The sequence below is a fragment of the Myotis nattereri genome (assembly GCF_964212035.1).
Source record: "Myotis nattereri genome assembly, chromosome: 1".
Taxonomy (NCBI): Eukaryota; Metazoa; Chordata; class Mammalia; order Chiroptera; family Vespertilionidae; genus Myotis; species Myotis nattereri.
This window is the reverse complement of record NC_138075.1, coordinates 71779970-71803074: the sequence shown is the minus strand read 5'-3', so window position 1 is coordinate 71803074 and position 23105 is coordinate 71779970.

The following is a 23105-nucleotide window of genomic DNA, read 5'->3' as shown; positions in this document are numbered from 1 at the left end:
TCTCTTGTATTTCATTACTTCAGTTAAATTTTTCTGAACATAAAGACAATCTAGTTTTTTAGGATTTCTACAAAAAAAGTAATGGTATATTCTTAAAAGTTAAATTTATATATATTTGTGTGCATATATGCATACCACCTGTATTTTTCATAAATACTCCTTTAGAACTTGTTTCCACAGACCATTACCATTACTCACAAGGCCACTCCTTCTATTTTCTTAACCTTACAAACTTGATTTCCTCTTCCTGGTTTCTGACTTCATAAATATCACAGGGTCAAAATTGCTTCAATTCAATAAACCTGTTATTCCTGAACTGTCTGGTTATAGGCTGCAAGACGAGCTATTGCTCTGTCCCTGGAGTCCGGTTCCACGGGTACATGTTTGAACTTTGATTTTAGGGCTGGATTATCCATCTGCATTTACTAACAAAGACTGCACTAACTCTCAATCCATAAGTGACAGGGAGATACAGCAACAATTACTAGCGGCTTGAGGGCAGCATTCGATTGTTGGAAGGACTAAAGGGTGAAACAATAAAAGATACTTTAGAAATTGTTACTCCATTAACAGAGGAAAAATGCAGTTGATACTTAACTGTTAATTATTCACTGGCAGGTAATTCATGGGAAATACTATTTTACTTTATAGGCACATAAGTGTTTTTACTTCTTAGGAGTGAAAAACACCTTAGAGCTCTTCTATTCCAGTCACCTCTTTATACAGCCAAAAAACATTTGACAACACCATCTATTCTATTTACTAGTATATGTCTTTCACTAAGAGCTAGAAAGGAAGATCTTTTAAATCAATACACATAATCACCTACACCAGCGATGGCGTGCACCTGAAATTAAGGAGATATAGCTAAAGCTCTTGCTCAGATTAGCACTGCGTATTAGTCCCTCCTCCCTTAGCATATAGTTGGGGAACCAAAAAGAGTTAAGTAGCCTGAATAGGTGAAAATATTGGACAATATTTCAAACTTTTGAATACCCTGCATTTTCATTTGACTTTGTGATAAATTTCCAAGATGTATTTGGAGACATTTTTTAGAATTTACTAGAGATTAAGCAGCTATTAAGAAGGGCCTCACTACAGGAAAACACCTAAATCCTGGAAAAACTAGCACACATATGCTTTTATGTATTCCTGAAGTCACATGAGAGAAAGGGAATTTTTCCTAGAACAACAAATAGATACATGAATAAAAAGAAACAGTGGATTGACTCTGAAATAGCAGTTTCAGGATATAAGCAAATAGGAAAGTAAATGCTGCCCTTGGGCTAAAGGCTAATACTAGTCTTGGCATAAGAAAACTCTGCTTGCCCTACCTGGTTTGGCTCAGTGGATAGAGCATCGGCCTGCAGACCGACAGGTCCTGGGTTCGATTCCAGCCAAGGGCACATGCCTGGGTTGCGGGTTCGACCCCCCAGAGGAGGGTGTACAGGAGGCAGTCAATCAATGATTCTCTCTCATCATTGATGTTTCTATCTCTCTCTCTCCCTCTCCCTTCCTCTCTGAAATCAATAAAAATATATATTTAAAAAAAAGAAAGAAAACTCTGCTTTAGCCCCATGCTTCAATTTAGTAAAATATAAATAACAAAAACATACATTTTCAAATCATGCACTAGTTAGACTAAAAAAAAAAGTTCAAACTAACGCATGGTATAAAGAAAAGAATAGTATTTGGAAAAGAAACAAAATAATGCAATTAAATACTAAACAAAGTTTATAGAATGCAGCAAAAGTGACAATGTGAAGGACATTTATAGTCCTAAATTATTATATTAAAAAAGAATTGCTGAAAATAACAACCTAACATCTAATTCAAGAAATTAGGGAAAGAAAAATAACCTTAAATATAGTGGCAAGACCAAAAACAATGGAAGACCAGAAACAATAATGGAGTTTCAAAAGTAGTGAAAAATAAAACCAAAATACAAAGAAGTGGTTCTTCAAAGAGAATCCCAAGTAAAATTGACTTTTAATAAAAGAAAGGAAAAAGGAGATGATATATAAACAGTATCAGCAAAAAAACTGGCAAATATTTGTATACGGGCTAAAATTAAATGCAACTAAGAATTGTGAATCCCTTAATGATTATACATTTGAAAATTAGAAAAGCAGTCACATTTCTAGATAAATATAACTTAGTATGAATAACTTGAAGACACTGAACAACTCTATATTCTATATTCATTAAAGTATTTGAGAAGCAGGATCTGATTGTTTTACCAAAAAATTCTGTTAACCAGTCAAGGAAAACACCATGTCAATCTTATTTAAACCTTCAGAGTCAGGGAAATAGGGGCCACCACAAGTCATACTAAGAGAATGGTATAAGTATACTTCTGAAATCAAAATCAGAAAAGGGTGTAGAGGGTAGGAAAATCAAAGCCCAATTTATTCATGAATTTATATAAAAAAATTCTTCAAAAACAACAATGCCAGAAAGAAATGCCTAATTACATTTATTATAGGAATTCAAGGGTGATTTTATACTAATAAATATATAATTATAATTTACCAGATAAGGCAGATTTAAAGAAAAATCTCACATAATTTTCTAAGTGGATGAAGAAAAAGAATTTCATAAAATCAATATGAATTAACATATTATTATAAAAGAGACAAGCAAAATATTTTAGTAAACTAGACAAACATCATGCTAAATAGTGAAACATTAGAATCTTAACTTTTAACATCAGGATGATTGTCACTAACACCAATTGTTGATAGCATTGCCCTAAATTCCTCACCCACAAAATAAAAGAAAATATTAAGATTTTGAAAGGAAGAAACAAAACTTGATAAACAGTTAATAAAAGGTTTCTCAATACAGACAACTACAAAGAATATACAGAAAAATAAATGGAAGATTACATAAATTAGAAAAGGATATTAGGCTAGATATGATATCATTATACAAAAACCCATTATATTTGTACAGGACAGCAGGAAAATAGAAGAAAATGTTATAATATAAAATAATATAAATATGACACCTAAAAATAAATCAAACAAAAATATGCAAGACCTTTATTAAAAATATATACAGAGATCAAAGAAAATCTCAACAAAATATGCATATTCATGGATTTTAAAACCTAAGAGTCAACAAAAAGTTTCAATGTAACTTCTTTCTTTTTTTTTTATCAAAACTACAGCCAAAATATTTAAAAGAAATTGACAAATTGTTCCTAAAAGTGTATAGGTCAAAAAAATAAAACTAAGAAAATCAAGCTACTCCTGAATGAGAATAAACTGGTGATAGCTTACTCTACCCAGATATCAAACTGCATTGTAAAGCTGTGGTGATTAGGATAGTATGGTACTAGCATAGCAACAGGCAGATAAATGGAACCATAAATAGATACACTGAGTGGCCAGATTATTATGACCGGCCAGATTATTATCACCATCCCATCAGTACTTCGTTGGGCCACCTTTTGCTTTCAATACTGCAGCGATTCTTCTCGGCATTGACTCTATGAGATGTTGAAAGGTGATGTGAGGAATCTGACACCATGCCTGATGAATAGCACTGTCCAGTTCTGTGAGATTTGATGGTTGCGGAACCAGATGCCTGATGGCTCTTTTAATTTCGCCCCACAAATGTTCAATTGGATTGAGATTCGGTGATTGTGGGGGCCACCTAAGCCCTGGCCTGTTTTGCTCAGTGGATAGAGCATTGGCCTGCGAACTGAAGGGTCCCAGGTTCAATTCCAGTCAAGGGCACATGCCCAGGTTCTGGGCTTGATCCCCAGTGGGGAACTTGCAGGAGGCAGCCAATCCATGATTCTCTCTCATCATGGATATCTCTCTCTCTCTCTCTCTCTCTCTCTCTCTCTCTCTCTCTCTCTCCCTTCCCCACTGAAATCAATAAAAACAAAAAAAATATTTTTAAATGTTCAATTGGATTGAGATCTGGTGATTGTGAGGGCCACCTAAGCAAGGTAAAGTCTCCCTCACGTTCTTGAAACCGCTCCTGCACAATACGAGCACCGTGGCATGGCGCATTGTCTTGCTGGAAGAAGCCATCTCCATTGGGATATGCCATCAACATGATAGGATGAACTTGATCAGCAACGATACTTAGTATGTTGTCCTATTCAGACGTTGTTCCACATGAATTAAAGGGCCCAAATCATGCCAGGAAAACATGCCCCAAACCATAACACTGCCCCCACCAGCTTGAAGGGTTGTACTCATGTACATGGGGTGCATGCTTTCATGCTGTTTCCGCCAAATTCTCACTCTGCCATCTGTATGATGCAACTGGAAACGTGATTTATTGGACCACATGACTTTTTTCTAATGCTCGACTGTCCAATCCTTGTGTTCCTGTGCGAATTGGAGATGTTTTATCTTGGTAACTGCAGACAACAAAGGTGTTTGAACAGGCCTTTGGCTTCCATATCCCATATGATGCAGTGTATGGCTAATTTGCCTACAAACATCAGGTGGTCATAATAATCTGGCCACTCATAATAATATATATCCCACATTTAAAAGGCTGTTAAATCGCATTGTTTACCCATATCTTCAGAAAAAAAAATCACTTCTACTGTCGTGGTAAACAACCTGCTTCCCTATTTATAATGGTCTGGCCCTCTAGCAACTTCAGCGCGAAATTACAGCTAATTTGCCTACAAACGCCAGGTGGTCATAATAATCTGGCCACTCAGTGTATATGAATTATTAACTAGATGATGACAGTGATGTGTGTGTTACAGATCACAGGAAAATTAGGAACTTTTGGTTCAATGGTGCTGTGATAATTATTAATTCACATGGAATTATATTGTAGAGTCTTATACAATGAAATACAAGAAGAAGAAAAAAACACCTCCAAATAGGTAAGAATAAAATGTGTAAATAAAAACTTTAAAAATTTTAGATACTACATTATAAACATTATTTTTTTCTTAATTCTTGGTAGTTCTTTTAATATTAGTAAAACAGCATGAAAATGTGTTTTAAGAAAATGGGCCACTGAATACCAAGAAAATAGAATTACCTTCTTGCCAGCATATAATGCTCCTATGAGAGTTGTTAAAACAGAAAGAAATTTCTCATGATTTGATTTTCTTTCCCTTCTTATCTATAGGGATCCCAGGATTCACAGTAGAATCACCCAGGCAGATGCTTTCTCATTCATTGTTTTGATACTGTAAAAGGAATACTGCATTGCCTAGCACAATATTTGCACAACATGCCCACAACTTCAGCTATGTCTCTTTGTATATTATTTAAGTACATATATATTATTTAAGTATATTTAGTAGACAATATTATATTAGTTATATTTGTTTCAGGTATACAATATAGTGATTTGACATTTTTTTTTTTTTTACCTTATGTGATCACCTACTAGTTCTAGTAATGATTTGTCACCATACAAATTTATCACAATATTATCTATACTAATAAAAGGATAATATGCTAATTAGACTGGATGCCTTCCAGACAAAGCCATGATGGCAGGGGGTGAGGCAGAGACAGTTAGGGACGATCAGGCCAGCAGGCAGAGAGGTTAGGGGCTATCAAGCAGGCAGGGAGCAGTTAGGGACATCAGGAAGGCAGGAAGAGTGGTTAGGGGAGATCAGGCAGGCAGGCAGAGTGGTTAGGGGAGATCAGGCAGGCAGGCAGAGTGGTTAGGGATTATCAGGCAGGCAGGCAGGTGAGCAGTTAGGAGCCAGCAGTCCTGGACTGTGAGAGGAATGTCCAACTGCTGGTGAGGGATTGGGCCTAAACTGGCAGTCGGACATCCCCAAAGGGGTCCCTAATTGGAGAGGGTACAGGCCGGGCTGAGGGACCCCGCCTGCCGGAGGGAACCCGCTCACTCCTCAGATGCCTTTTAAGCCCTGGTGCTGCCCCAGGGAGGTTGGCTCGAAGGCATGTCCAGCCCGTCTTGCCCAGTCCCACCCTGCCAGCCACCTTCTAATTAATTACCTTTCAATATGCACGAATCCATGCACCAGGCCTCTAATATAGAATATATTACTCCTGATTTTAGAAAAAATGCTTTTAGCTTTTCACCATTGAGTGTGATGCTACCTGTGAGCTTGTCATATATAGCCTTAATCAAGTTAAGTTCCTTTTATATCCACTTTGTTGAGAGTTTTTATCATAAATGGATTTTGAACTTCGTCAATTTTTTTTTCTGCATCTATTAAGATAATCATGTTATTTTTATCTTTGATTTTTTTAATGTGATAAATCCATTAATTATTTTGCGGATGTTGAACCACCCTTGCATCACTGGTATAAATCCCACTCGATCATGGTATATAATTATTTTAATGTACTGTTGAATTTGGTTTGCTAGTATTTTGTTGAGAATTTTGGCATCAACATTCACCAGGGATATTGGCCTGTAATTATCTTTTTTTGTAGTGTCTTTATCTGGTTTTGGTATCAGAGTAATGCTGACTTCATAAAATGAGTTTGAAAGCATTTCTTCCTCTTCAATAATTTGGAGTAGTTTGAAAATATAGGTGCCAATTCTTTAAATGTTTGGTAGAATTCCCCTGTGAAGCCATCTGGTCTTGGGCTTTTGTTGGGAGTTTTATTATTATTATTATTATTATTATTATTATTATTATTACTGCTTAAATTCCCTTGCTAGTTATTGGTCAGTTCATATTCTCTGTTTCTTTCTGTTTAGTATTGGAAGGTTGCATGTTTCTAGAAATGTATTCATTTCTTCAGATTGTCAAATTTGTTGGCATGTAACTGTTCATCATAGTCTTCAATGATCATTTGCATTTCTCTGGTGTCAGTTGTAATCTTTCCTCCTTCATTTCTCACTTTATGTGTGTTCTCTTGTTGCTCAATGAGTCTTATTGGAGACTAGTTAATTTTATTTACACTTTCAAAGAAACAGGTCTTAGTTTCATTACTCTTTTCTATTGTTTTCTATTTTGTTTATTTTTACTTTTTTATTAGGTTTCATTTTTCCTCCCACTTTTTCTAGTTTCTTTAGGTATAAATTTAGATTATTCATTTGGAATTTTTCCCCTGGTTTTTGAGGTAGGCCTGTATAGCTATAAACTTTCCTCTCATAAATGCTTTTGCTTCCTCTCATACATTTTGTAAGGTTGTGTTTGCATTTTCATTTGTCTCAAGGTAGCTTTTTAAAAAAATATATATTTTATTGATTTTTTACAGAGAGGAAGGGAGAGGGATAGAGAGTTAGAAACATCGATGAGAGAAAAACATGGATCAGCTGCCTCCTGTACACCCCCTACTGGGTATATGCCCGCAACCAAGGTACATGCCCTTGACCGGAATCGAACCTGGGACCCTTGAGTCCACAGGTGGACTCTCTATCCACTGAGCCAAACCAGTTAGGGCTCAAGGTGGCTTTTGATTTTCTCTTTGATCCATTGGTTGTTGTGTGGCATACTGTTTAATCTCTACATATTTGTGTTTTTCCCAGTTTTCTTTCTGTTGTTTATTTCTAATTTCTTGCCATTGTGGTTAGAAAATACAGTCGATATGATTTCAATCTTCTAGAATTTATTGAGGCTTGTTTTGTGGCCTAGTATGTGATCTACCTTGGAAAATGTTCCATATGCACTTGAGAAAAATGTGTAATCTGCAGTTTTGGGATGAAATGCTCTATAAATGTCTATCAAGACAAACTGCTATAACATGGCATTTAAGGCCAATATTTCCTAAAATGCCATGCTTCTGCCTGGGTGATCTATCCATTCAGGTAAGTTGAGTATTAAAGGTTCCAAATATTATAGTATGACTGCTAATTTCTACTTTTATGTCCATTAACATTTGCTTTATATACTTGGGTGCTCCTATGTTGAGTGAATATTTATAATTGTTATATCCTCTTCTTGGATTGAATTTTTTAAATTATATAATGTCCTTCTTTGTCTTGAAGTCTATGTTGTCTGATATGAGTATTGCTACTCCAGCTTTCTTTTCATTTCTATTTGCATGGAATATCTTTTTCCATCCCTTTATTTTTGGTCTGTGAGTGTCTTTCAATCTAAAGTGAGTCTCTTGTAAGCAGTATATAAATGGGTTATTGTTATTATTATTTTTTATCCTTTCTGCCATTCTACCTTTTGATTGGGCATTTAGTCTATTTACATTTAGAGTAATTATGGATAGGTATGTGCTTATTGCCATTTTGTTGCTTTTTGGTTGTTTTTCTTGTTATTCTGTCCCCTTTTTCTTCTCTTGATCTTTTTCCTTTTGATTTGTTGATTTTCTTCAGTGTTTTAATTAGATTTCTTTCTCTTCATTATTTGTGTAATTTTCTATGTTTTTGCTTTATGGTTACCAAGAGGATTACATCTATAATAATAAAAGCGTAATATGCTAATTAGATTGGATAGCCAAACAGTGGAACAACTGTCTAAACGACCTTCCAGATGACCTTTTAGATGAAGCCAGAGCTGCGAGGACTGAGCCCCTTGCACGAATTTTGTGCATCGGGCCTCTAGTGTGTGTGTGTGTATAGTCTATTTTTAAGCTGATAGACATTAAAGTTCAATTGCAATCTAAAAGTACTATATTTTTACTGCCTCCTCCACTCTTTGTTTTTGATGACATGTATTATATCTTTTTGTTTTGTGTATCCTCTGATATTTTATTGTAGTTATAGTTAGTGTTCCTATTGTTTTTTAACTTTCAAATTAGCTTTTTAAGTGGTTGATTCACTGTGTTTATTGTATATTTATTTCTACCAGTGAGATTTTTCTTTTCTTTCCTGTATTTTCTTATTTCTGGGTGTGGCCTTTGCTTTTCTGCATGAAGAAGACCCTTTAACATTTCTTGTAAGGCAAGTTTAGTCGTGGTGAACTCCTTTATTTTTTGCTTGTCTGAGAACCTGGCCAGATAAAGCGTTCTAGGTTACAGATTCTTTTCTCTCTCAGCACTTCACGTATCTCCTGCCACTCCCTTCTAGCCTATAAATTTGCTTCTGAGAAATCGGCTGGTAGACTTACGAGGTTCCCCTTGCATATCGCTTGATTTTTTTTATTTTTCATTCTTGCTGCCTTTAAAGATTATCTCTTTACTCTTAACTTTTGTCATTTTAATTATGGTATGTCTTCTTCATATGGGTCTCTTGGGGTTCATCTTATCTGAAACTCTCTGTGCTTCCTGGACTTGGATGTCTGCTTCCTTCTCCAGATTGGGAAAGTTTTGGGGTTATTTCTTCAAGTATTCTTTCTGCCCTTTTATCTTGCTTCTCCTTCTGGAATTCCTACAATGCTCGATGTTATCCCAGAGATCTTCATTTTGCTGCTCTGATTGAGTGATTTTCATTATTGTCTTCCATGTCACTAATCTATTCTTCTGTACACTAATCCATTCTTCTGTATTAACAAATCTGCTGTTTCATCACATTTTCTAACTCTTTGTTGAAGTGTTCTTTATTGTACTCTCTAATTTGTTCTTATGATATCTTGAGAAAAAATTTTCTGAGATTCACCCGGGAGAATGAGTGATTTTTACTTGCATGGATTTTTATTACATCCCTGGGTTTCCAAAATCATATTATTCTTAGTCCAGTCATAGAAGAAGTGTATCTGGGGTTTCAGCAAAGCTAGAAGCAAAGCCAGTGTCCATGGTTTCCTTTCCATGTTGGAACCATGTTTAATTAGGTATCAGGCTAGTTATAGTCCATTAGTCCATTGTGTATGTGTGTGTGTGTGTGTGTGGGGGGGGGGGTCTGCCTGGGTCATGTGGGCAAATGCAAGTCTTAAAAAAGTGGTCTTTGTGTAGACTGGGTGTTGATTAGTTTGGCAGGTGGGTTATGGTCAAAGTGGACATGTGTGGTACCTGGCATGTCTCCTGGTCTGAATGAATGGGTCTAGGGGGGAGCAGCATGGTGAGTATATGCTTCCTTGCCTTTCTAATCTGGGTGGGGCAGGCCTGCCTATGTGTACTACCACAGTTTGCTAGCCCTGCTCCCTCTCTGGGCAGTACAGATACTTGCACACTTAGCCATGCCTGTCTTACTCTGTATGGGCGGCCCATCATGTGTTCATGTGCTGTTGCTTTAATTGTACACAGTCAGAGCAGAGGCTGGGTAGAGCCACTCTGCATGCCTAAATCTCAATGCCCTACAAGTTCTGCCATTTTTTCATGGTCCATTGACCTTCTCTATGCAGTCCCTCTTTCTTGCCTATTGTACAGAAGCTACTCAATGGGCTCAGAGTTGTCTCTTAAGAAGATTTTCTCTAAATATGTGTCCATTAAATGTATTCTTGTGAAGGAGAGAGCTCAGTGTCTATCTACACTGCCATCTTAGACCTGCCTCTAGACTATTACTATGTTTAGAAACTCAAAATTAGAAATAATTGGAAAGCAATTATTTTAGCAATATATACACAAATGCTAACCAAGAAGAATACATTTTGATAAATACTTCTTAATTTTAAATGTATATTTCTTAAAATATAAAAATGAAAAGAAAAATAAGTATTAATATCAGAACATCAATACTATAAATTAATAAATTAGCCTAACAGAAAAATTGTGGTAAAATTCACCAAAATGAGGAAGTTCACAGGGGAGATCAGTTTTAGGGGAGAAATGATGTTTTGGGGCCATTTGAGTTTAAGGTTATGGCAGAAGTTGTGAATCAATTTGACCATAGATCACAAACTGGTCCAGGGTAAAGGGTGTGGAAGGAAACATCTCATTAGCCTGGTGTCCTAGGGGAGAGGTTCAGAGAGCTGAACACACATTGAAATAGCAGTCCTCTTGTTTCAGCCCCATCCAGCATCCTGGCTCATAGCTTGCTGTTGCCCCACTCAACTCCCACCCTCCTAACACCATTCTGCAGCATTAATTAATTTGCTTCTTATTGGGCCTGCCTTCCCCAATCTCTTGAAGATAATGAGTTTGGCTTTTATTTTTGCTTTGTTACAAAATGTATATTTTTTTCAAGTGCTGTCTTTATCACTCCCATTATCTTTGTCCTTATGAGCTTTGTTGTTATTGATTCAGTGAGGAATAAAGATAAATTTATATATCAAATAGGCCATGATTTACTTGAAATCCTCTACTTGAAACTTAGCTCTAAATTATCACCATCCCCTGTCAGCTGAGATCTATGATTGTCTAGGTCCCAATTGTGTGTAATTATAGAAAACCATATTATCTAGGTGTGAATTTTGGCTATGGCACTTACTAGTTATGATAGGCAGGATAAGTTAGACTCTCTTACCTGACATTTTCATATCAACAAAATGAGCCTTTGTGCACCCCACAAGTATGTTTTAAAAATAAAATAATGTAAGTAAAATTCCCGATTTAATGTAATATTTTTGTCATCTTGTCATTTTCCGCCTGGTAGAATAGTTAGTGGTAACACCCTCAGCTCTATGTTCTTCCTGACTTTCCTGCCTGTTTCCAATGAAAGGATGAAATCCTTTCCAAAAGATTTCTGTTTTATTTTTTTAATATATTTTATTGATTTTTTACAGAGAGGAAGGGAGAAGGATAGAGAGTTAGAAACATAGATGAGAGAGAGAAACATGGATCAGCTGCCTCCTGCACACCCCCTATTGGGGATGTGCCTGCAACCAAGGTACATGCCCTTGACCGGAATCGAACCTGGGACCTTCCAGTCTGCAGGCCTATGCTCTACCAGTGAGCCAAACTGGTTACAGCAAGGATTCCTGTTTTAAGAAAAAGGATTTCTGCCTTCTTTTATTTTTCTTTACTTTGCGGGTTATCAGCAGTAGCATTTAGCCTAACTGAGAAAACCTTAAGTCAGATGAAACTGATCACTGTCTATTCTTCTTGGACCCCTCTTGAGGACTGCCACAGGATATCCTACTGAATCGGGCATTGTGGCCTGGATACTCAATAGTTTGGTGATCTGATCTCTGTCTTGCCAATACTATGCTGGAGGTTATATTCTTAATCCTAGCTCAGTGCTTTCATTTCTTTATAGGGAAAAAGAAGGGGAGTACTTGGCCAAGAAGGTTTGGTCCAGCCTTGAATGAATATGAAATCTTAGGGAGGGAGGAGGCTGGGTTTATAGTGAGAAAATAATGCTGGCATTAATCCACTTAGAATTGCATAGTGTTCCCACCCCCTCTACCTACAATGTGGGTTGGTTTAACACCCTTTGTTGGTGTTATTTGGCCATTCCCTTCAAATGCTAATGACTAGCTAGTTTAACACCCTTTATTGGTGTCAGTGGGACAGTCCCTTCAAATGTGAATGAATAGCGTGCTTTGTTTCCATAGACAGGAGAGCCAAATAACTTCAGGGCCTAGAAGCAAATTATTCTTCTAGTATAGACCCACCCTGAATGATGAATTAGGCTCTATGGTGGCTGTTTCACTGAAGACTGGGATTTCCCTACCCATCGCAAACCAGGCCAGAAAGGAGCTAAACCATTTTCTCCTCATTATCACCTCATTAAGCTCCCCAAGCCAGTGCAAGGCTGGGGTAAGGCCCAGCTACAGGTAGCGTAATGAGTTTCTTATTTATGGGCCCCTTTGCTGTCAGGCAGAAGCTTGTTATCCCAGGCCTGGAGTATGACATTTTCTAAAGGGAGTTGAGAAATGCAATTATCAAGCACCTTAGTATGAGCTCCACCCTGCTTCTTGGCCACTTGATCGACAATAAATACCTTTGTTAGATTTGTAGAACTTGATATTGTGCTATGATATTTACCCCAATATCCTTGTTTTCTTCTGCTAACAACATGGAACAGATGCTGCTCCAGGTGTGGAAGATGTAGATGTTTGCCAGCGTTGGGATAACTCCAAATTCAAAACTGTGCATGGCATTCTACAGATTCCTCAGTTTGATTTCAAGGGGGAAAATTGTGCCCCACCCAAACTGATTAAATATTTTTTCTTGCTTTATATGTGACTCGGAGATGACATTTAATTGAGAAGTGAAAAGCAGTCCCATATTCAGTTTCCACAAAAGGATACTAAAATTTGCTATAATTCATATGTAAATATACAAGACTATAAAAAAAGATTCCATATTTGGAGTTTTCAAAAAACACAATAATTCAGGCATTGAATATTTATTAAGCACTGACTATGTGTCTAGCATCAAGCAAGGTACTGACAGGATGTAAAAAGTTAAGCATACAAGAAATTTATCATCTGAAGTGCTAGCCATTATAACTTAGGTGTATAGAGGGATATGTATGTTTATTCAAGTGTGTGCATATGAATATGTATGTATGGGCTTATATTTCTCCACATAGACATCATGTATATGGGAGAAAGTAGAGAATACTTTTAGAGCAAAATAAACCTTGGTCAGTAGAGAATAGGCCAAATCACAGGCACAATGCCTGTTGTCCAATAAAGACACAAATGATTAGTGACTTATGTCAGAGTAAAAACAACATAAAATGGACCTGATTTAAAGGGGGATAATTGGGCTCTATTTAGACTATTATAACTAAGCAGACACAAATTGTTCATATAATTTGAGTGCTTGTGCTGGAGTATACAGAAGTAAATATTATAAATCCTCTCATCTTGTTTATGAATAAAGAGGGGTAAGGTAGATACATAAACCCATATAATACTGCACAAAAAATAACTACAGAAGTTTTAAAAATGCTACAGAAGTGCCAAGAAGAATTCTTTCAATTTAAGAATAAAAGAAAGCAGAATAAATGATTTAGAATTTGCGTTCAGGCTTAATAGGATGGGCAGGTTTCAAGAGTAGTTTTCCAATATTTCCATGTGAGACAGACGAAGCAGCAACATATGATTCAGGAGCTTCAAAGATAGAGACTTCCTACCCTCTGCTATTTCTGGGGGGGGGGGGGAAATTAGCAAAAGTATAAGGTAGGGAATTGAAGTTACATTCAGGGAAAAAAAGGATTAATAATTCCTGGTTTAAGATAATAAAGAGGAGGTGAGGACTAGAGAAAAGTGGGTTAATAAAGCCAAATTAGAAATTCAGGTTTTCCTCTCTAGGCTGTAGGACGCATTTTTCTTCTTCTTCTTTTGTTTTTCCAAGCAATAGGATGGAATGGTGAAGAAAAATATTGGGAGATCATTGAAGAGCCTATTTAGTAGTTCAAGTTTAGGTAAAAAGAAAATGAATTCAAGTGATAGAGTTTTAATTAAAATAATTTAAATTGAAGTGTTAACACTTTCAGAGTACAGACAACAAATGCTCTGGAAAAGCAGGTTCAATAATTGAGAAAAGATCATTGAATTTTTTAGCCAGATAGTAAAATATTAACATGTGAATATAAGTTCTAACTTAATAGATACATACAAAACACATTCTTCTCCAGTGCACATGAAACATTCTTTAGGATAGGTTATATATTAGGCCAAAAGACAAGTCATTATAAAACAAATATATGGAGATTAAGCCACAAGCTGCTGAATAAATCAATGGGTCAAAGAAAAAAAAATCAAATACCTGGAGACAAATGGAATACAAGATACTGAAACTTATGTGACACAGCAAATGCTGTTCTAAGAGAGAAATTCTCAGCAATAAATGCCTACATCAAAAAGAAGAGAGCCCTAGCTGGTTTAGCTCAGTGGATAGATGGGATTAGCCTTCCTACAGAACAGTCCTGGGTTCGCTTCCAGTCAAGGTTACATACCTAAATTGTGGGTTCCATTCAAGGCCCCAGGGCGCATGCAGCAGGCAACAAATTGCAGTTTCTTTCCCTTCAACTCTCTCTCAATCAATGGAAAAATATCCTTAGGTGAGGATTAATGAAAAATCAAAAGAGAGAGAAAAAAGTCTCAAACCTAACTCTATACCTCAAGGAAGTAGGAAAAAAAAAAAGAGCATATGAGCCCAAGAAGAAAGGAAATAAAGATCAGGTGGGGAAACAAAAAACAAGAGGCTGAAAAGATAGATGAAAGTAAAAACTGATTCTTTGAAATGATAACATCAAAAAACCTTTAGCTAGACTCACTGAGAAAAAAAGAGCAAGGACTCAAATACATAAAATCAGAAATGAAAGATGAAGCATTACAAAATATACCACAGAAATACAAAAGATTATAAGAAAATCATATGCCAACAAATTGAACAATGTAGAAGAAATAGAAAAAAAAATTCTGGAAATATACGCTCTACCAATTTTGAATCATAAATTTGAACAGAAATCTCAAACATTTCTCTTAGCAATGTTTTTTTTTTCTGACATAGCTCTTTGGGCAAGGGAAACAAAAGAAAAAATAAACAAATGAGACTACATCAGACTTAAAAGGTTTTGCACAGTAAGGGAAACCAACAAAACAAAAGACAGTGTACTGAATGGGAAAGATAATTGACAATGACATCTGATAAGGGGGTAAATATCCAAAATTTACAAAGAACTCAGACAACTCGACATCATAAAAACAAACAACCCAATTAAAAATGGGCAGAAAACATGAGTAGACACTTCTACAAAGAAGACATAGACAAATAAAAAGTTGCTTAACATCACTAATTAGATAAATGCAAATCAAAATCATCTCACACCACCTGTCAGAATGGCTATCATGCAACAAGTGTTGGAGAAAAGGGAACCCTTGTGCACAGTGAGTAGGAATGCAGAATAATGCGACCACAAGGGAAAACAGTATGGGGGTACCACAGAATATTAAAAATGGAAATTTCTTATGACCCAGCAATTCCACTTCTTGGAATATATGCAATAAAACCTAAAACACTAATTCAAAAGAATATATTGACCCCCATGTTCATTGTAGCAACCTAAATGCCCATCAGTAGATGAGTGGATTAAGAAAAGCTGTAGGATATTTACACAATGGAAAACTACTGAACTATAAACAAAGAATGAAATCTTACATTTGCAATAGCATGAATAAACCTGGAAGGTATTACACTAAGTGAAATAAATCAGAGAAAAACATATACCATATGCTTTCTCTTATACGTGGAATATAAAGAACAAAATAAACAAAAGACAAGCATACTCATAGAGACAAAGAATAGACAGAGTTGAGAGGAGAGAGGGGTTGGGTGAAAAAGGTGAAGGGGTTAAGAAGTATAAAGTGATAGTTACAGAATAGTCATAAAAATACAAGTTAAAGCATTTGGAATATAGTAAATAATATTATAATAAATCTTTATAGGGCCAGGTGGTTACTTGAAACATAGGGAGATCACTTTGTAAGGTACATGATTGACCAACCACTGTGCTATATATTTAAAACAAATCCAGAATAATATTGAATATAAACTGTAAATTGTTATTGAAAATAAAATAATTCTGATAAAGTATTAAAAAAATACCAACAAACAAAAGCCCAGGACCACATGGATTAACTAATGAATTCCACCAAACATTTAATGAAGAAGAATTACTAATCCTCTTCAAATTCTTCCAAAAAATAGAAAGGGAGGAAACACTACCACACAATTTATAAGGCAACATTCCCAAATTCAGATACCAAAATCAGACAAAGATGACACAAGAATAGAAAATTACCGGTCCAATATCTTGAACATAGATGCAAAAATCTTTAACAAAGTATTAGCCAACTAATTTTAACAATGAATTAAAAAGATCAAACACCAGCAAATGAAATGATACTGTCTATAGAGAACTCTAAATAGTTTACCAAAAAACTATTAGAACTGATAAATGAATTCAGTAAAGTGGGAGAATACAAATTAATATTCAGAAATTGGTTTTATTTTTATTCACAACAAACTATAAGACAGAGAAATTAAGAAAACAATCTCATTTATAATTGCATCAAAAAAGAACAACCTAGAAATAAATTTAACCAAGGAGGTAAAAGACCTGTACTCAGAAAACAGACATTGAAGAAAGAAATTAAAGAATACACAATAAAATGGGAAGATATTTTGTGCTCATGGATTAGAAGAATAATGTTAAAATGTTCATAGTACTCAAAGTAATCTACTGATTCAATGAAATGTTTATTAAAATACCAATAGCATTTTTCATACAAAGAAGAAATAATTCTAAAATGTATATGGAACCACAAAAGCCTCCAAATAGCTAAAACAAATTTTGAGAAAGAAGAAAAAATATTGGAGGTATCGTGATACCTGATATCAAACTATCTATATATATAAAAGCCTAAGTGACCAAATAACCAAATGACTGAATGACCAGTTGCTATGATGTGCACTAACAGATGCTCAATGCACAAGATCAGGCTCCCTCCTGTCTGGATTGGGCCTGCGGGGATCAGGCCAAAACAGGCTATCCGACATCACCCAAGGGGTCCAGATTGTGAGAGGGTGCAGGAAAGGCCAAGGGACCCCACCAGTGCTTGAATTCATGCACTAGGCCTCTAGTAAGGCTATAATAAACAAAATAGCATGGCACAGGCATAAAAACAGTCACATAGATCAATAGAACAGAATAGACAGCCCAGAAATAAACCCATTCCTATATGGTCAATTAATCTATGACAAAGGAGGCAATAATATACAATGGGGTAAAAAAGCTCTGTTAATAAATGGTGTTGGGAAAACCAGATAGATATTTGCAAAAAATGAAACTAAACCTCTTTCTTACACCTTACACAAGAATAAACTCAAAATGGGTTAAAGACTCAAATGGAAGACCTGAAACCATAAAACTCCTAAAAGGAAACATAGGCAGTAACTCTCTGACTTTATTCATTTGGATATGTCTCCTCTGGCAAGGGAAACAGAAGAAATAAACAAATGGGACTATATCACACTAACACTTTTCCACACAGCTGAAGAAACCATCAACCTACTGAATGGAAGGAGATATTTGCCAATGATACATCTAATAAGGGGTTAATATACTAGTATAAGGACCTCATACAATACCACAAAGAAAAGCATTGCAACTTAAAAATGAACAGACTTCATAAATAAACATTTCTCCAAAGAGGACATTTCGATGATCAATAGACATATGAAAGGATGCTGAACATCACTAATGATCAAAGAAATGCAAATAAAAACCACAGTAAGATATCCACTCACACCTCTCAGAATAACTATCATGAAGAGGAAAACAACTATGGCAAGGATCTGCAGGAAAGGGAACCCTCATACACTATTGATGGGATTGTAAACTGGTCCAGACAGTATGGAGGTTCCTCACAATATTAAAAATAGCAATACTATGTGACCCAGCAATATCATTTGTGGGTTCTTATCTGGAGAAGTTCAAAATACTAATTTAAAAAGATATGCACATCCTGAAGTTCATTGCAGCATTGTTTATAATATAAGCAACCTAAGTGTCAAACCAATAGTTGATTAGATAAAGTGCTACGTGTATACAATAGAATATTACTCAGCTGTAAAAAAAAGAACAAAATCTTACCATTTGCAAGAACATGGATGGGCTCAGAAGCACTCAATATGGAAAGAAGTAAAACTCTCACCATCTGCAAATGACATGACCCTAGAAAAAAACCCTAAAGATTTCACCAAATTTTTTTTAGGACTAATCCATGAATTCAGTAAAGTTGTATGATACAGAGTCAATAAACTATCAGAAAGATAAATTAAGAAAGCAATCACATTTAAAATAACCTACCAGTAGACTTAAATTTGAAAACATTCTAAAATCACTACAATTTTTACTCTACCCACCATATTTAATTTGTCTTTGTTTTTTACTTCATGTGTGCATGTATTTGTGGGTATCCCTAATTTATTGTTGTAATCACACATAACCTTCCTAATTTTGCATCTTTACCTTTATAATTGGTTGATCCACTGCTTTTACTGATTGCCTTTATCAGTGAGAATTTTTTATTTATTATATTTTCTTATGCATATATTTTGATATTTTCTTTTCTATTTAAAGAAGTCACGTTAACATTTCTTATAATACTGATTTAGTAGTGATGAACTCCTTTAGCTTTTTCTTGTAGGAAAACTATTTTTCCTTTGATTCTAAATAATAGTCTGGCTGGGTAGAGCAATCTTCGTTGTAGGTCCTTGCTTTATATCTCTTGGTGAATGTTTTGTGCCAGTCTTTTCTGGACTGAAATGTTTCTGATGAGAAATCAGCTGACAGTCTATGGGAGCTCTCTTGACTTAACTGCTTTTCCCTTTCTACTTGTAAGATTCTCTTTGTCTTTACCCTTTGGCCTTTTGTTTTGTTGTTGTTGTTGTTGTTGTGTGTGTGTGTGTGTGTGTGTGTGTGTGTTGTGTGTTTTTGTTGTTGTTGTTGTTAATTCTCACCCGAGGATATTTCTTCCATTGATTTTAGAGTGAGTGGAAGGGAGGGAAGAGACATCGATTGGTTGCCTCAAATAAATAAAATCAGAATGAAAGAGAAGTAACAAAATGACATCACAGAGAAATATTTCTAAGAAAATACTATGAACAATTATATGCCTACAAATTGCACAACATGGCAAAAGTGGATAAATTTCTAGAAACATAACAATCTTCCAAGACTGAATAAAAAAGAAACAGAAAATCCAAACAGACCGATAATTGCTAATAAAATCAAATCAGTAATCAAAAGACTCCTGAAAACCAATGGCCTGGGCCAGATGAATTTTATCAAAGTTTCAAAAGAGGAATTTGTATCTATTCTTCTCAAACTATTTCAAAAAATTTAAGAGGAGGGAAAGCTCCCAAACTCACTTTATGAGACCAGTATTATTACCCTGAGTTCAAAACTAGAAAAAGACACTCCAAAAATGGAAAATCTAAGGCAATATCCCTGATGAACACAGATGTAAAAATCTGCCCCCAAATATTTGCAAACCAAATTCAGCAATACATTAAAAAGATCAGACACCATGATCAAGCTGTATTTATTCCAGAGATGCAGGTTGGTTCAATTCATAAATCAATTAACATGACACACACCATCAACAAAATAAAGGATAAACATTATATGATCATATCAATAAATGCAGGAAAAACACTGACAAAATTCAACATCCATTTATATTGAAAACTCTAAACAAACTCTGAATAGAGTGAACAGACCTCAACATAATAAAGGCCATATATTGCAAACCCGCAGGTAACATCATATTCAGTGGAGAAAAGTTGAAAGCTTTTTTTAAAGATCAGTTACAAGACAAGGATGGTCATCACTTGTGTTCAAATTAGTATTAGAAGTCCTTCCATAGAAACTAGACAAAAAAAAAAGAAATTAAAGCCATCCAAATTGGAAAGGACAAGGTAAAACTGTCATTACTTATAGTAGAGGACATGATACTATGGAGAGAAACATTAAAAAAAAATACCCTATTAGAACTAATAAATAAAGTTAGTAAATTATCAAGATACAAAATTAGTATTCAAAAATTGGTTGCAATAATGAACTATCAGAAAGAAAAAATAAAATGCAATTTCATTTATAATTGCATCAAAAATACCTAGAAATAAACTTAACCAAGGAGGCAAAGGACCTATACTCAAAAAAACTATGACACTGAAGAAAGAAATTGGAGGAGGTACAAATAAATGGAAGGGTATACTGTGATCATGAATAGGAGGAATTAGCATCATTAAAATGACCATATTACCTCAAGCAATCTACAGATTCAATGCAATCTCTATCAAAATTCTAATGGCATTTTTCATAAAACTAAATCAAATAATCCTAAAATTGAACCATGAAAGACCTTGACTAGCCAAAGCACTATTGAGAAAATTGAGGTATTACATTACATAATATCAAACTGTGTTACAAAGCTATAGTTATCAAAAGAGCATGGTACTGACATAAAAACAGACACTTAAATCAATGGGATAGAATAGCCCAAAAATGAACCCATGCCTTTATGATCAATTAATCTAAGAAAAAGGAGGGAAGACTATATCATGTGGTAACGATAGTCTATTTAATAAATAGTGTTGGGAAAACTGGACAGATACCTACAAAAGACAAAAAGAAGAAAAGAAACTAGACCACTTTATACCATATATAAGAATACACTTATCATGGATTAAATACTTAAATGTAAAACCTGAAACCATAAAATTCCTAGAAGTGTAGGCAGAAAACTCTTTTTTAAAAATATATTTTATTGATTTTTTACAGAGAGGAAGGGAGAGGGATAGAGAGTTAGAAACCTCGATGAGAGAGAAACATCGATCAGCTGCCTCCTGCACACTCCCCAATGGGGATGTGCCCGCAACCAATGTACATGCCCTTGACCAGAATCGAACCTGGGACCCTTGAGTCTGCAGGCCGATGCTCTATCCACTGAGCCAAACTGGTTAGGACACAGAAAACTCTTTGACATAGCTTTTAGCATTATTTTTTTGGGGGGGAGGGGTATGTCTTCTAGGGAAACAAAAGAAAAATAAAACAAGTGGGACCATATCAAACTAAAAAACTTTGCACAGTAAAGGAAACCAACAAAACAAAAAGACAATTTATTGACTTGGAAAAGATATTCACCAATGGTACATTTAGTAAGGGGTTTATATCCAAAATGTGTAAGGAACTCATTCAACTTATCACCAAAAAACAAACAATCCAATTAAAAACTGAGCAGAGGACCTAAATGGACATTTCTCCGAAGAGAACATATGGATGGCCAACAGACATAGGAAAACATCCCCAATATCACTATTCACAGGGAAATGCAAATTAAAACCACAATAAGATATCACCTCAAACTGCTCAGAATGTCTATCATTGTACAGCTATTATGGAGTTGCCTCAAAACATTAAAAATAGCACTACCGTATGACCCAGCAATACCACATCTGGGTATTTATCCAAAGAAATCCACAACACTAATTCAAAGAGATATAGGGTAGATATTTTTTCATTGCAGCATTATTTATAATACCCAAGATATGGAAGCAACCCAAGTGTCAATAGAGGAATGTATAAAGAAAAATTGCATATATATATACGGTGAAATATTCACCATATAAAAGGAAATCTTGCCATTCGTGACAACAAAGTTAGACCCAGAGGTTATGCTAAGTGAATCATATTGAAAAAGACAAACACCATATGATTCCACTGTATGTGTAATGTAAGAAATAAAATAATTAACAAAGAAATCAGAAACAAAATCATAGAGACAGAGAACAAATTGATGCTTACCACATGGGAGGAGGGACCATGAGGAGAGGGGTGAAAAGGTGAAGGGATTAAGATGTACAAATTGCCAGTTAGGGAAACAGTGATGGGGGTGGAAAATACAGCATAGGGAATATAGCCAATACTGTTGTAATAACTATGATGTCAGATGGGTACTATACTTATTAGGGTGATCACTCTGTAAATGTCTAATCACTGTGTTGTACACCTGAAATTGATATAATATTATGTCAAATGTAACTGAAAAAAATAAGCTTAAAAATAAACACATTTAAGATTAAAATGAAAAAAATAAAGTTACATGAATGCACCAAATTCTTCTTATAAGATAAACCAGTTCTGCGAATGTACTGCAACAATATTGTACTATGTACTTGAACATTGCTAAGAGTATAGATCTTAAATATTTTCACTCCAAAAAATGGTAATTATGTGGGGCTCAGTGAAGTGTTAATTAACCCTATTGTGGTAATCATTTTTGAAAATATAAAGGTATCAAATCATCACATTGTAAACCGTAAACTTACAGTGTTGTATGTCAACTGTATTTCAATAAATCTAAAAAAATAAAAGCTGTAAGTAAAACTGCAATTATTCACAGAAAACATGATGTGTTCCTAAAATCTCCAGAAGAGCCCACAAAATCCAATAGAATTAATAGTGAAGTTATTAAGACCCCTGGATAGAAGATTAATCAATATCTGTAAGTGAATAGTTTCTTATGTACTAGCAATAAACATTTGGAAAAGCAAACTTAAAACAAGAGCATGAAATAAAATAAAGTACTAACAATAAATCTGACAAAACTATAAACATTACTGAGAGAAACTAAAGAAGGCTAAAATGAGAGGGAAATATAATGCATTTATGGATTGGATATCAGTTTTCCCTAAATACAGTCTCAATCAAAATTCCAGAAAATTCCATTTTGTGGTTGTTGACAAGCAGATTGTAAAATGATTTCATGATTTTAAAAAATATTTATTTTCATTTTAAAATCTTTATTGTCTAAAGTATTACGATATGTCTCCTTTTTTCTCCCATTGACCCCTAATAGCCTGCTCCCAACCCTACCCCAGGCCTCCACCACC